Here is a 16,750-nt window from a genome sequence, read left to right as displayed (position 1 = left end):
GTGAAAAACCCTCCGTGAATGGTTGAGGACACATGGAGATCAAACTGGGAAGAGGAGAGGTGAAAAACCCTCCGTGAATGGTTGGGAACACATGGAGAGCAAACTGGGAAGAGGAGAGGTGAAAAACCCTCCGTGAATGGTTGAGGACACATGGAGATCAAACTGGGAAGAGGAGAGGTGAAAAACCCTCCGTGAATGGTTGGGGACACATGGAGAGCAAACTGGGAAGAGGAGAGGTGAAAAACCCTCCGTGAATGGTTGGGGACACATGGAGAGCAAACTGGGAAGAGGAGAGGTGAAAAACCCTCCGTGAAAGGTTGAGGACACATGGAGATCAAACTGGGAAGAGGAGAGGTGAAAAACCCTCCGTGAATGGTTGGGGACACATGGAGAGCAAACTGGGAAGAGGAGAGGTGAAAAACCCTCCGTGAATGGTTGGGGACACATGGAGATCAAACTGGGAAGAGGAGAGGTGAAAAACCCTCCGTGAAAGGTTGAGGACACATGGAGATCAAACTGGGAAGAGGAGAGGTGAAAAACCCTCCGTGAATGGTTGGGGACACATGGAGAGCAAACTGGGAAGAGGAGAGGTGAAAAACCCTCCGTGAAAGGTTGGGGACACATGGAGATCAAACTGGGAAGAGGAGAGGTGAAAAACCCTCCGTGAAAGGTTGAGGACACATGGAGATCAAACTGGGAAGAGGAGAGGTGAAAAACCCTCCGTGAAAGGTTGGGGACACATGGAGATCAAACTGGGAAGAGGAGAGGTGAAAAACCCTCCGTGAAAGGTTGGGGACACATGGAGATCAAACTGGGAAGAGGAGAGGTGAAAACCCTCCGTGAAAGGTTGGGGACACATGGAGATCAAACTGGGAAGAGGAGAGGTGAAAAACCCTCCGTGAAAGGTTGAGGACACATGGAGATCAAACTGGGAAGAGGAGAGGTGAAAAACCCTCCATGAAAGGTTGAGGACACATGGAGATCAAACTGGGAAGAGGAGAGGTGAAAAACCCTCCGTGAAAGGTTGAGGACACATGGAGATCAAACTGGGAAGAGGAGAGGTGAAAAACCCTCCGTGAAAGGTTGGGGACACATGGAGATCAAACTGGGAAGAGGAGAGGTGAAAAACCCTCCGTGAAAGGTTGGGGACACATGGAGATCAAACTGGGAAGAGGAGAGGTTAAAAACCCTCCGTGAATGGTTGGGGACACATGGAGAGCAAACTGGGAAGAGGAGAGGTGAAAAACCCTCCGTGAAAGGTTGGGGACACATGGAGATCAAACTGGGAAGAGGAGAGGTGAAAAACCCTCCGTGAAAGGTTGAGGACACATGGAGAGCAAACTGGGAAGAGGAGAGGTGAAAAACCCTCCGTGAAAGGTTGAGGACACATGGAGATCAAACTGGGAAGAGGAGAGGTGAAAAACCCTCCGTGAAAGGTTGAGGACACATGGAGATCAAACTGGGAAGAGGAGAGGTGAAAAACCCTCCTTGAAAGGTTGAGGACACATGGAGAGCAAACTGGGAAGAGGAGAGGTGAAAAACCCTCCTTGAAAGGTTGAGGACACATGGAGAGCAAACTGGGAAGAGGAGAGGTGAAAAACCCTCCTTGAAAGGTTGAGGACACATGGAGAGCAAACTGGGAAGAGGAGAGGTGAAAAACCCTCCGTGAAAGGTTGAGGACACATGGAGAGCAAACTGGGAAGAGGAGAGGTGAAAAACCCTCCTTGAAAGGTTGAGGACACATGGAGATCAAACTGGGAAGAGGAGAGGTGAAAAACCCTCCTTGAAAGGTTGAGGACACATGGAGAGCAAACTGGGAAGAGGAGAGGTGAAAAACCCTCCGTGAAAGGTTGAGGACACATGGAGAGCAAACTGGGAAGAGGAGAGGTGAAAAACCCTCCGTGAAAGGTTGAGGACACATGGAGATCAAACTGGGAAGAGGAGAGGTGAAAAACCCTCCTTGAAAGGTTGAGGACACATGGAGAGCAAACTGGGAAGAGGAGAGGTGAAAAACCCTCCATGAAAGGTTGAGGACACATGGAGAGCAAACTGGGAAGAGGAGAGGTGAAAAACCCTCCGTGAAAGGTTGAGGACACATGGAGAGCAAACTGGGAAGAGGAGAGGTGAAAAACCCTCCATGAAAGGTTGATCTCCCAGTTTGATCTCCATGTGTCCTCAACCTTTCATGGGGGGTTTTTCACCTCTCCTCTTCCCAGTTTGATCTCCATGTGTCCTCAACCTTTCAGGGCGGGTTTTTCACCTCTCCTCTTCCCAGTTTGATCTCCATGTGTCCCCAACCTTTCAGGGAGGGTTTTTCACCTCTCCTCTTCCCAGTTTGATCTCCATGTGTCCTCAACCTTTCAGGGAGGGTTTTTCACCTCTCCTCTTCCCAGTTTGATCTCCATGTGTCCTCAACCTTTCACGGAGGGTTTTTCACCTCTCCTCTTCCCAGTTTGATCTCCATGTGTCCCCAACCTTTCACGGAGGGTTTTTCACCTCTCCTCTTCCCAGTTTGATCTCCATGTGTCCCCAACCTTTCACGGAGGGTTTTTCACCTCTCCTCTTCCCAGTTTGATCTCCATGTGTCCTCAACCTTTCACGGAGGGTTTTTCACCTCTCCTCTTCCCAGTTTGATCTCCATGTGTCCTCAACCTTTCACGGAGGGTTTTTCACCTCTCCTCTTCCCAGTTTGATCTCCATGTGTCCTCAACCTTTCACGGAGGGTTTTTCACCTCTCCTCTTCCCAGTTTGATCTCCATGTGTCCCCAACCTTTCACGGAGGGTTTTTCACCTCTCCTCTTCCCAGTTTGATCTCCATGTGTCCCCAACCTTTCACGGAGGGTTTTTCACCTCTCCTCTTCCCAGTTTGATCTCCATGTGTCCCCAACCTTTCACGGAGGGTTTTTCACCTCTCCTCTTCCCAGTTTGATCTCCATGTGTCCCCAACCTTTCACGGAGGGTTTTTCACCTCTCCTCTTCCCAGTTTGATCTCCATGTGTCCTCAACCTTTCACGGAGGGTTTTTCACCTCTCCTCTTCCCAGTTTGATCTCCATGTGTCCCCAACCTTTCACGGAGGGTTTTTCACCTCTCCTCTTCCCAGTTTGATCTCCATGTGTCCCCAACCTTTCACGGAGGGTTTTTCACCTCTCCTCTTCCCAGTTTGATCTCCATGTGTCCTCAACCTTTCAAGGAGGCTCTTCTCTTCACCGTTTCTTCTCTATTTGTCCTCCAGCTTTCACGGAGAATGAGGAAGAGGAAAGCTAAGAAACCCTCCACGCCCTGAATGCCTCCTGGCTCAAGCGGGGCGGCATCAGACCGCCTTTGTGTTTTCGGCTGGGGAGGAGGGAGTTAGGAAGGTCCTCCTGCTCCCCCGAGCCGAAAACCCAAAGGCGGAAGCCTCCCGGTTGTTGTGACAGCCCGGCTGCGGGGCTTCCCAGCAACCTCCGGAACCCCGAAATTTTGCCAAACTTCCCGGTTCCGGAGAGCAAACTGCGTTCTGCGTTCGGAGACTGCTGGGGAGCCGCGCGGCTGTTTTAAAAGGTCACAGCCGGGCTGGGGGGCTTCCCAGCAACCTCCCGAACCCCGAACCCGGAAGTTTGGCTAAAGTTCGGGGTTCGGGAGGTTGCTGGGAAGCCCTCCAGCCCGGCTGTGACCTTTTAAAACAGCCGGGTGGCTTCCCAGCCATCTCCTGAAGCTGAACGCCAAACCCGGAAGTTCGGGTTTGGCGTTCGTAACATGAAAAAACTTCGTAAGAAGAGGCAAATTTTTTCTGAACCCCGGGTTCGTATCTCGAGTTGTTCGTAAGACGAGGGGTTCGTATCTTGAGGTACCACTGTACTTACTATGCTATGCTATCTGAGTTAGCTATGCTATCTCAGTTATGCCAGGTTGAAAGGAAGGCTTTGAATGTCAGGCTAGGATTTAACCAGTCACCATCTTTGAAGACAGAATAGGATTAAAGGGGATTAATGTATTCTTTGCCCAAAGATGCTGTTCAAAACGTAACTGGACTTTCTTGGTTCTTTTTCCCACACCTTGAAAATATTTTGCTTCTCATCAAAGAATTTCCTTCAGTTCTTCAGAACTGAAGAAACTTCTTGGACAGTAATAGGCAGCCAAATTTTTTACTGCGGCTTATTGTGTGGGTGTTGCTTGATGGTCATGTGACTGTGTAGGAGTGGCTTGCCAGCCATGTGACCAAGTGGGAGTGGCTTGAATGCTAATCATTGTTCAAGTGAACTGTTATTGCCGCACGATGCCTTTTCATCTTAGCTGTCGGCAGAGTGAGGGCTTCAAGAGAGGAAAAAGGCTGCAGCCCAGACTGCTTCGGCGCAGTGTGGCTCTCCTGGCTTGGGAGGTGGCCGTGTGAGGCTGGAGGGGAGCTGGGCAGGAGAGAGGGAAGTTCATCCGAGGTCAGGAAGGAGGAAACAGGAAAGCAGCAAGGAGCACACAGCAGCAGCAGCAGCAGAGAAAACAAGGAGAGCCCTGCCGAGACCAGTAATCCAGGAAGTGACTGCCACAGGTCAACTGGAGCTGTGCATGCAGCTTCATTTCCGCCAGTGGAACTGCGTTCCGCCCCGTCCTGCCTGCTGCCCACCCCTGTTCTTGGATGAGAAACAAAAGATGCCTTTTTTTAAAATAATATGTTTATTGAATATATACATTAAAAACAGGGTACAGAAAAGTAAAGGGAATATGTATAATGTACATTCTAGCAATTATAATTTATTTATATAAATTATAATTTATTTATATAGTACGCGTAAGTGGGGAAGTAGAAAAGAAGAAGGGTAGGGGGATTGGGGAAGAAGGGGAAGAGATACAAGAGGAGGAAGGATAGAAAATTAGAGCAAAGAAGAGTAGTAAGAAGAGTAAAAGAGTAAAATTAGAGCAAAGAAGAGTAGTAAGAAGAAAAAGACCGCAGCCCAGACTGCTTCGGCGCAGCGTGGCTCTCCTGGCCTTGGGAGGTGGCCGTGTGAGGGCCAACGTTAGAGCTGGGGCTTCAATGCTTTGTGGCCTGTGGTTTAAACATATAGGTGGTGTAGATTTCCCTAAAGTTTTATCCATATGTATTTGATGTAGTTGCTAGTGCCAACACGTATCAGTGGTTTAAGGGTTTGTTCATTCAGTTTCTTTGTAGTTCAAAATTTGTGTCGATCGATGTTTACATTTTGTCGTTTCAATTTGATATCATCATGATTCGTGTCGTAGATTGCTGGTTTTACACGTTGTTTTTGTTGGATATTTTTCTTGATGAATAATTTCTTTTTTTAAACCAATGGTACCATTTGTCCTAGGCCTTGTACAAATCTGTCTCATCCCTATTTTGCAGTTCCATTGTTAACTTGGACATTTCTGCACACAGCACCTTTGAGACAACCATGACTGAGAATCTCCATAAAGGGTGTGTTCTTTGTGTTTGCTCAATATATCCTCTCATATACCTGGATTGCCATATGATACGTACGGGGGTGGTGGTGTTGCTACTTATCACCACTACTGGTGCAATGTACACATAGCTTTGGGCCGCCAGCATGCACGCATGCGCATCCCAGTGAAGTTTTGCCTCTGCGCATTTGCAGGAAGCAAAATCTCGCAAGAGGATGCACACATGCTAGAGATTTCAGTTATTTATTTTTGCTTCCATACATGCGCAGAAGCAAAAAATTGCCAAAATCTTGCATATGTCCTCTCTTCAGATTTTGCTTCCTGTCCATGCGCAAAAGCAAAATCTCACTGGGATGCATGTACATGTTGGCGACACAGAGCTGTGCGCACAGCTCCATTTTTGCTACCGATGTGCAATGTGGCGCATACTGGGTAGCAACCCAATACTGGATAGTTAACATGATGAGTTGGTTCCCATAGCACAGTGTTTCCCAGCCTTGGCAACTTGAAGATGGCTGGGGAATTCTGGGAGTTGAAGTCTAAATATCTTCAAGTTGCCAAGGTTGGGAAACACTGCTATAGCATTTGGGATTACAGATTGGGAATAAAAACTCTCACTTTAAAAGTAAATTAATTTATTTAAATAGTTTTACTTCGTACATTTAGATTTCATCTTCAGAAAAGGATTTTTTTCCATAGTGGCTAACCTTAGACAAAACAAAAAAGCCACGAGAGACTTAATACATGGGCATTTTCTCCCAAAGCAATCCAGAATCTATAAAAATAAAACTGGTATATGGCACGAAGAGAAAGCTGCCATTGCATATTGGTCGCACAGCAACCTTCTAATATCATCTTGCTGTGGGGAATATAGAAATTTCTGTTCATTTCCAGTCGACTCTGAACTGCCACGAGGGTCAGTAAGCAACAGCAGCTTTGTCCTTCCCTAAAGCAGAGACTGAAGAGAAGATTAGAAGGGAGCTTCAAGGTAGAGCTGCCTGTAATTGCCTTAGGGATTGGTGACCACTACAGTTGCTGGGAGGTTTCTTTTCACCAGATGTTTCCGTAATTGGCAGGTGTATGAACTTTGGCTAACACTGATATTTAGACAGAATATAACTTATTTTTAAAATGCTTCCAAAGGTGATAGTAAGTAATACAGAATATCATGGATGTTGCTTTGATTTAACACGTTTTATTATTCGGTATTCAAAGCATAGCATATTGAAGCTAAGTTCTTTCTCATTTCATATTTTTAAATATATATATATATATATATATATATAGTTTTGCTTTTTAGCTACTCACTTCAGACTGGAACTGTGGATAACAACGAATGGTGCAATTATCTTGAAACCTTACCGTTTCACACCTACACTTGGAACAGCAGTTGCAAGTGACGTGTAACTTCTCACACTGTTGCCTAGCGTGACACCCTTGTGGTATTTAACACTGACATTTCAGCACTTTCTCTATTCATCCTTTTTCTCTTTAGACCCCAGAGCGCTTAAAATACCATTGCTAAAATTACACCAAGGGACATCTCTGCCTGGTACAAAGAACATCAGCCTTGCAACAAGGGAAGCATGGAGTGTGTGCCTTCAAAGTGGCAAGATTTTTTTCCCCTTGTCCATATATGATGCTGGTTGGTTGGCAGCTTGGTTTCATTGATTTGTGTGGGTTTTTTTTAACTTGCTCCCACCAAGTTTTCTAAAACTTTCCAGGTAATTACTCCTCTAGTACCAAGGGGGCTTTAATGTCCAAGGAGTATGCCCTGCTTTTCTGTCAATGTCTGGGATGCACTGACACCCATTTGAAAAGCTCTGGCACAATATCACAAGTCTGGCCTCATGATTGAGATCATGCAATTACAATAATTAAGGACCTTCACCTCAGAATATTATGAAAGTGACCCATCTAAACTGAAGTCCATATGGTTGGAAATAGCTAATGAGTCAGTTAATGTACTATGTCTTGGAGAATATGTACTAAATATGGATGGCACACTGGAGTAATTTGCCAATGTTATATCTTATAAAAAGTTTCTCTTTCCTCTTTGCGCCACTCTCTTTCCCTATCCCAGATGGACAATCATTTAGAGTCTCTGATGTTTAGAGAATTCTGTGATTGTTTATGTAAAACAGAAGAAAGGGATTGCAACTAGAAAGGATTTGGTCAATAGATTATTTCAAAAAATCTTAGCAGGCTGATCAAGTAACTATGCATAAATCTGTGGATAACCCAAAAGATAATTGTGAAAATGTTCAGCCATGCCTTTTGTGTTTCTAAATAATGTGTACATAACATTGTAGCATTTCAGAAAAAGTATATTGTATCTACTTTCCTATTTAGGAAGTTTAGAACTAAGACGCCTTAAACAAGATCTAAGTATTGCCCACAAGATCATATGCTGCAATGTCCTGCCTGTCGGCGACTACTTCAGCTTCAACCACAACAACACAAGAGCACACAACAGATGTAAACTTAATATTAACCGCTCCAAACTTGACTGTAAAAAATACGACTTCAGTAACTGAGTTGTCGAAGCATGGAACTCATTACCAGACTCCATAGCGTCATCCCCAAACCCCCAACACTTTACCTTTAGATTATCTACGGTTGACCTATCCAGATTCCTAAGAGGTCAGTAAGGGGCGAGTACAAGTGCACTAGAGTGCCTTCGGTCCCCTGTCCTATTGCTCTCCTATATCTCCTATACCTTTCTTCTATTCCTATATCTCTTCTTCTATTCTTTCATTGATATGTTCTGTTACTATATCTTCTTTTCTATTATTGCTTAGATATATATTTACTATGAGTATCTCCTCTATAACTTTCATCATGTATTTTACTATGTGTATATAGTTATATACCCACTAAAACCCTCATTGTGTATTGGACTAACTAACTAACTAAATAAATAACTAAATAACTAAATGACTAAATGACTAACTAACTAACTAACTAACTAACTAACTAACTAACTAACTAACTAACTAACTAACTAACTAACTAAATAAATAAATAAATAAATAAATAAATAAATAAATAATAAGAAAAGAGGTAACTGCCTTATATTCCAGATCAGACCATTTGATCTAGTTAGCTTAAGGTTCTCTTTACCTGGAAGTATAAACCCAATGATTCTCTGCTAGAAATGACCTTCCTTGCTATCAAGGGGCACTCCATGCAAGATCTTTGTGTCAGTTTTGATTGTCCTTTTGTAAATAATGTTCTTTCATTGAGGGTGGAGGATAAAGAGTGCAAAGGAAGAGAACGCAGTAAGTAGATTGGTTTTACCCAGATACTGAACTCTAAAAGCCTCTCCAATTTCAGGGAGCTTCAGGTTGTGCATTGTGAAAATGCTCAAATGCCCCTTTATAATACGTGAGATATTTGTTGTCTAAGCAACAACTCAAGTTTATTGTGTTGTTTTATCTTTATCCAGTAATTTTTCTCCCTCTTGACTACAAAAGTTAACATCTAGAGAATGAGGAACACCCTACCCTGGAATTTCACTACTTCTGAATGTCTGCAGCAAATAAGGCTTTTGGTATTCACACATCTCTAATTCACAATATTGGAAAGTAGTTATTGCAATACCTCCTCCTGTTCCCCCTTCTTTTGGCTCTTCCACTCATATAATTACACCACTGTGTCTATAATAATATCTTAAATGCCAGCAATATGTTCTCCATTCAGTAGTTCAATGTGTATATAGTGCATCATGCAGTAAAACAAACAGCTGTACCCTGTGTGGAATCATTCAACCTTCTGAACAAATCTCTACAGTAAGTCTCATTTTATTGCATAGGGAAATGCTCTGCACCATCCACAAGCATTATTTTTTTGATGGAGGGCTAGCACTTAGCTTTTGGAAAACCATTGGAACCGCATTTTGAGGACATTACTTGGGGGCTATAATGGTGGGTACCCAGCTGTATTTTCTTTTTAGAAACATGGCATTATTGCATTATCATGTATATAATTTATACTTGGAAGGAAGATAAGCAGAAAAGTAATGGAATCTGGATGCTGGCCATCTTTTCAGTAAAGACAGTTGTGTCCATGTAAAAGTGAACATGTTTATGCCCTAAACCTGGAAAAGGTTTGTCCACATAGTTATTGGGTATGCCGAACAGCTTTTTCCTTATCTTGCAAATGGGTACACAGGCTTACTTTGTGCATATAAATATGTAAACATTTCTCTGGGTGGAATAAGTATAGTAAGTGATTCTAGGGTCATCCAATTTTCCAATATGTGTAATAAGTGTATTGTCATTAATATAAATAATACAATGTAATAGAGACTTACAATTTCTAATAACCTGTCTGAGAATGTAGGTTTCTTGAGCATCTAATGTCTCCTGAATTGAATATAATTTATAACAAAACTTTTCTTCATCTTAGAAAATAAAATAGGATGTTAGATGTTCTCAATAATCATACACTATAAGCATCTTTCTATTTTGTATTCACAACAATAAGGAAACTTTCTTCCATGTTAGAAAAATTGTCAGCACAAATTCTTTTTCAATTTTGGTTTTGTTCCTGTTTATATTGCTGGTTTTAAGAATAATGTTATTTTTCTTTGGTTTTACTGATAGATACCACCTGAAGTTCTTTTCATGCAAATAGGGTGGCCATATAAATATATATATTTAGAAAATGTATATGCAACAAAATACTACAGTTTGTCCACAAAACACAGCTAACTCACTGCTTTCATTCATGATCTCAAGAAACCTCCATTACTTCCCTGAAATCGGGGGTGCCTCAGTGCCACTTCACTTCCTCCTGCGCTGTGTGGCTGTGCCTTGTGGGCACATGTGAGTTTTTTGCATGCATGCATGTGCTGCATAATCCACCCCCTTGAAAAAATTAAAAAAAACGCTAAAAACAAAATGGCATCTTTATGCACAGTGCCAGAAAAAAAATGAAAACTTTTTTTTTAAAGATGGCAGCACCCACTGACTGGCACCAACCAATCCAATTCAGTGATGTCATCGTAACATCACAAGCAGGTTGCTACCGGTTCGGGCAAACTAGTCCGAACCGGGAGGAACCCACCCCTGCCTGAAATAACATCAGGCAGGGTCATGGCCATATTATATTTTAATTTGCTCTCTCTTTCCTAACTGACATTCAGTGTTTTTGGCTACTAAGCTACTTTATGGAATTTTTAAGCATATTCCCTTCCCACCAAAATTAAGTAATTATTTCAAGTTTTCTTCAAGTACATTGTTAGCTTCCAAATATTTTGCAGTTTGCCTATAAACCTTTCATATGACATAAGTATGAGAAAAGTTCATGTTGATAATATAGTATGATGCAGTACCAATATTCCATCGTGGATTATATAGCCTGATTCCTTGAACCTCTGACCAGTGACACCAAGATTTCTCTGGTCATACCGATCTCTTTTTTCAGAATAATTCCGCTAAATCTGTTCTGCATATTTATTTAGTGGTTTGATTCTTCTTATCCAGTCAGTGAGTACCATGTCAGGATGCCCAGACAAGCGCAGGACCCCAAATATCCCCTTCTAAGTGTGTTCACACTATTCTCTTTATGGCTCTGAAAGGCCCATTGAATACAGAGGCAGACAATGATTATATTTACATTAAATGAAATTAAGGCAGAATGCCCACCTCTTTAACTTTATGCTCCTTTAATGGACAATCATTCTTCATCTTTCCCCTCCAAGCCAGAGGATGCTCAAAAGGCATAAAACTGGCTTCATTTTAATAAGACAAAATAAGAGGCATGCCAGATCGAAAATGACTAAATTATGCTCAGTTTAGGGGTTTCACTTTGCTGTTTTGCCTCAGGCTTTGGGGACATTAAGGCCATGTTATAAATCCTGGCCAGTGCTTTCTTCTAAAGAGCAAAAATGAGAGTTTATTAGTATCACAGTGGTTGCCTCAATAATGACAAAACAGTTGCTCATTACTGCTCATTAGATTCATATTAGATTCATTTGCAGGAGTCATACATCTTCTATTCAGAGTCAATTGCAAAACAACGGATATGATTTGACACCTGCTGTAGGACCGAATTCATTAGACGGTAATAACACAAACAGGAATTCAAGGGATGGCCTTCTGCTTGGTCCCGCTTGGAGGGTTTGGAAAAGTTGCGGAATTTGTATAGAATAAATAAAGACAGCAATCAATCATGTTAAGCTTGTTTGATATACCTGACTCTAAGGTCCCCACCATTTTGACAGATGCAGCATCTATACATATGCCACTCGAGTCATACATATCTTTTGAGAAGTCCATGTGACTCAGTGCACTGACAGGTAGTGCATCCTGAAGAACAGCAATGTTATTTAACCTAGGCTCCCCAGATGTGTTCTGTTTGCAGTTCCAAGAATTCTCTGTTAGTGGCCCTGCTAAAATCATAGCCAGGTAGCAAAGATGCAGTACAAGATCTTTGCCATGGTGACTTGGCCATTTGTCAAAAGCGAGGATATCTACCAGACAAGATAGCACAGATATTCCTACCTGGTTTCCTTTCCTACCCATTTCCCCTGCCTGCAACTCTGGAACATCTGAGATTATAATGAATGAAAAATGTATCACATTCTCACACCTGTTTTCTTAGATCTACATGGGATGCCTGCAAGAGGAAGAGCTGTAAAAGAGCCAAAGGTGATGATGATGATGATGATGATGATGATGATGATGATAATAATAGTAACAACAACAACAACAATAATAATAATAATAATAATAATAATAATAATAATAATTTATTAGATTTGTATGCCGCCCCTCTCCGATGATGTTTTGTAGTTTAGCTTGTGTTTAAGGAATTAGAAGACAAACTCTATTTTCTGCATTTAACTAAGAAGCCATGAAAGATTTATATGCGGTGTTTTAATATCTAAGGCTCTACTAGAAAGAAGAGGGGGTCAAACTGTTCTCACCCCCAATGAAAGGACATTCACTATAAAAGCACCTGAAGCAGGATGAGAAACAATGGAAGGTCTTAAGCATAATAGTTATCAAGAAAGACTTATTAACTCAATCTGTATAGTCTGGAGGACAGAAGGGAAAGGGGGACATGATCGAAACATTTAAATATGTCAAAGGGTTAAATAAAGTTCAGGAGGGAAGTGTTTTTAATAGGAAAGCGAACACACGAACAAGGGGGCACAATCTGAGGTTAGTTGGGGGAAAGATCAGAAGCAACGTGAGAAAATATTATTTTACTGAAAGAGTAGTAGATGCTTGGAACAAACTTCCAGCAGACATGGTTGGTAAATCCACAGTAACTGAATTGAAACATGCCTGGGATAAACATATCCATCCTAAGATAAAATACAGGAAATAGTATAAGAGCAGACTAGATGGACCATGAGGTCTTTTTCTGCCATCAATCTTCTATGTTTCTATGGATGGAAACTAATCAAGGAAAGAACCAAGCTAGAACTAGGGAGAAATTTCATGACAGTTAAAACAATTAAGCATGGGATGACTTGCTTCCAGAAGTTGTGGGTGCTGCAAAACCGGATGGTTTTAAGAAGAGATTGGAGTATCATTTGTCTGAAATGGAAGTCCCTTATTTGAGCAGGGTTTTCGACCAGTGGTGGGTTGCTATCGGTGTGGTAGGTGACTGCCCACCAGTAGCGACCACCAGAGTGAGCAATTTGTACTCAACCACTCTGGCACCAGTCCTTCAAGCGCCACCATCTTTTTTTCTTTAATGTTTGGTATTTTTTGCATCCTGCACATGCACAGAATCAAAATCTCATGAGGAGACACTCGTGCCTGTGTGATTTCTGCGATTTTTTGCTTCCATGCATCCACAGAGACTCCCCATTCTGCCTACATAGTGCACCAGTAGCAGCAGGTAAGAGCAATCCGCCTCTGGGTTGGACTTGAAAACTTCCAAGGCCCCTTCCAAGTCTTTTATTCTGTTCTGCAAGTTGTATCAGCACAACTCCATTTTTAGCCTCTTGTCATTTCATTGGTGAGATTTCCATTTTTAATAGGATAAAAAAGATCAGTAATATGTAGGATCACTTTATTTCCCATGTGCCAAATACAAAACAATCTCTTTGATCTCTTATCTTAGGAGATTTTGGTTGAAATGGGAAGGAGAAAGCACTGCAAATATCTATGATTAGGGCTAGTTTCTATTACTATCCCTTTAATATAACCCACCCAAACACATTAAATGATCCCTTAATTAAATAAATGATTATTTAGAGACAGGGAAAAATCGATCCTGCAGTAAGTCATATATAATATACTATATGTCTCATAACACTGTATGTGGATGAATAATGAATCACAATTGATAATTTCTCTTCAACATAGCAATAGTATAAGTTGATAGTAATATTATTCTACCTGATTAGCAGGCACTTTATTGATTTAGGATAGTAGAATCACTAAAGGGACCATTTAGACCAGTGTTTCCCCCACCTCCGCAATGGGGGAATTTTAAAATGTATGGATTTCAACTCCTAGAATGCTGGCTGGGGAATTCTGAAATTGAAATCCACACATTGTAAAATTGACAAAATTGAAAAATGATGATTTAGATCAGGGGTCTCCAATCTTGGCAACTTTGCTGGCTGGGGAATTCTGGGAGTTGAAGTCTGTCAGGCTTAAAGTTGCCAAGGTTGGAGACCCAATTTAGACCATGAAGTCTTAACTCTTGCTAAGTGTAGGAATTCAACTTAAAATAACCTGCAGGTGATTGACCTCTGTTTAAACACATCCAATGAAGAATCCACCCTGGCTCTGGATAATGTCAAACTACTCATACAGTATTATTAGGAAATGTCTTCTAATATTCATTTGGAATCTGCCTTCTTGTAACTTAAATGCCAGTTTTTCCATATACTGCCCTTAATAATGAAAGAGTAGGGATTGGACTGCTATTATATAGCTTTTTTTTAAAGTTACCTACTTCTTTCAATCTTATTTCATAAATCTTAAATGTTAATTTCCCGATAATCCACATTTTCCCCCTGAACTTAGTCCTGTGTCTCCAAATCCTTCTTAAAACATGGTATTCAGAAATGGACAAAGTATATATGAGGTGGCATCTAGCTAATAAAGAATAAAGTGGAACTAAGACTCCTCATAATTTGAAACTAAAATCTTAACATATTTGCAAATACAGTGGTACCTCTATCTACAAACGCCTCTACTTACAAACTTTTCTAGATAAGAACCGGGTGTTCAAGATTTTTTTGCCTCTCTGCAAGAACCATTTTCCACTTACAAACCCGAGCCTCTGAAACTGTAACTGGAAAAGGCAGGGACGGTAGGCAAGCTGGTACGCTTATGCTGACTGACCTCTTAGGAATCGGGTGAGGTCAACAGTGGAAAGTCTAAGCATAAAGGTTTGGGAGTTTGCTGATGAGACCACAGAGTCAGGTAGTGAATTCCAGGCACTAACCACTCTGTTGCTAAAGTCGCATTTTCTACAGTCAAGTTTAGGGCGGTTCACTTTGAATTTGTATATGTTGTGTGCTCCTGTAACAGGCAACATAGTTCTAATCTTTCTAAGCCCAGGATTCCAAGTCAGTTGCCAGAAGAGGAGTGGAGGGCTCTTCTAGTAAAGTATCTCTGGACACTTTCTAATATATTTATGTCCGATATGCAGTCCGATATTTTCAGGAAGGAAAGCTGGTTCTCTTGTATTTTAACAATAGACTAGTCTGATTTTATTATTTCTGTTTATTTCTGATCCTGTAGGACCTATTCACCTTCTTTCTATTCCATTAGTCAAGATATTTTATTATTATTCCAAAATATTTTAATAAATGATCTGAACAAGTCTAAGACTAGGAAGAGCAAATAGAAAGCTTGTGTCCACTGAGTGACATAGTCATGAGAGAAGGAAACAGAATTGTACTTACCTAGCCCTATTGAAGTGGGTCTTCCTGACCTAGCCAAGCCATTACAGCTTCCATAACTCAGAAATAGCTGGAAGGAATTTATTATGATAATTATGATTATTTTAAATTTATTATACCCATCTCACATAGACTCTGGGTGGCACATAGATACAATTATAAAACAATAAAAACAGTTTTAAAACATATTACACAATAGGCAGCCTGGACTAAAAAAAAAAGTCATAAACCAACAAACCAAACCAAACCAATCCAAGTCAACGGCTCTACAAACACTACAACTGCAGGCCTGAGACAAAAGCAAAGTCTTCAGGTCTTTTCAGAATCCCAGGGAAGAGAACATTGTCTGTATCTCTTGGGGAAGGGGGATGCTAAATGCTAACTAGAAAACAGTTCAGAAACAATAAAGGCCAAGGAATGTCTGTAGAACCAATGGAGGAAGTTTGTCTTCTGACTTTTTCCCTTTAAAGTCAATATAGTATCTGCCAATGCCAGCTGTTTAGTCTGGTGTGACCTTCAGCATTAGTTAGGATGTTAGTTTAGAAGATGCTAGTCTCTCATCTAATCTTATCTTGGTCATCATAATTGCAAACTGCTGTGTTTCCTAAAAGAAAAAAAGGCTTGACCTAGCTTATTACTACTAATGGTTATCATTTATTTTCCTCACAATAGCATCCAGCCTTTAATGAAGTGGAAAAATTAAAATAATAGAAGAAAACAGAGGGCTTGATGATTACAACTGATATTTGAGTTACTAGAAATCAGTTCATTGGTGTTGAATCCTATGTAAATAGTTGCTCCTATGTAAAAAATGCTGTCTCTATGCAAGCTGTGTAAAAATAGAAGTCGCGCCTGATTGGCTCAGACGCTGACAGTTCTCTTTTTGTCGGGAGCCGCAAAAGTATAAAAGGAGCGCTTGTTCTCTGTTAAAGTAAGACGCGTTCCAGCTGAATGTCACTTGTCTTAAAGAGCTGAAATAAAGGAACCGTCTTGTTAGCCTCCTGTCTCTGGACTCTTCACTGGCGACGTCGGACGGAAGAACCACGCTCTCACCATGAACAACCTTCCAGTCGGCCGGGCTCCTGAGTTCTTCGATCCGGAGAAAACCTCCTGGGACGCCTACATGGCCAAGTTCGAGATCTTCCTCGAAGCTGCCAGGATAAGGGACGCCGACACTGAACGGAAGCGGGCAATCTTCCTGAACTACTGCGGCTCAGAGATATTCGATCTCGCCCAGACCCTAACCGATCCGCTACCGGCCAACTCCGTCGCTTGGGACGTCCTGAAAACCAAACTCGCCACCCACTTCAAGCCCACGAAGCCAGCCGTTGAGTTCTGGCACCAGTTTTCCAGAATGGGCCAGCTCGAATCCGAGTCAATAAACCAGTACGCTACGCGTCTTCGTACGGTGCTGTCAAAATGTAAATTTGACAACCCAGAAGCTCGCCTCACCGATGCCCTCATTTTCAGCATGAAAA

This window comes from Erythrolamprus reginae, chromosome 1 (genome assembly GCF_031021105.1).
Source record: "Erythrolamprus reginae isolate rEryReg1 chromosome 1, rEryReg1.hap1, whole genome shotgun sequence".
NCBI classification, from domain to species: domain Eukaryota; kingdom Metazoa; phylum Chordata; class Lepidosauria; order Squamata; family Dipsadidae; genus Erythrolamprus; species Erythrolamprus reginae.
Note: the sequence above shows the minus strand (reverse complement) of the source record.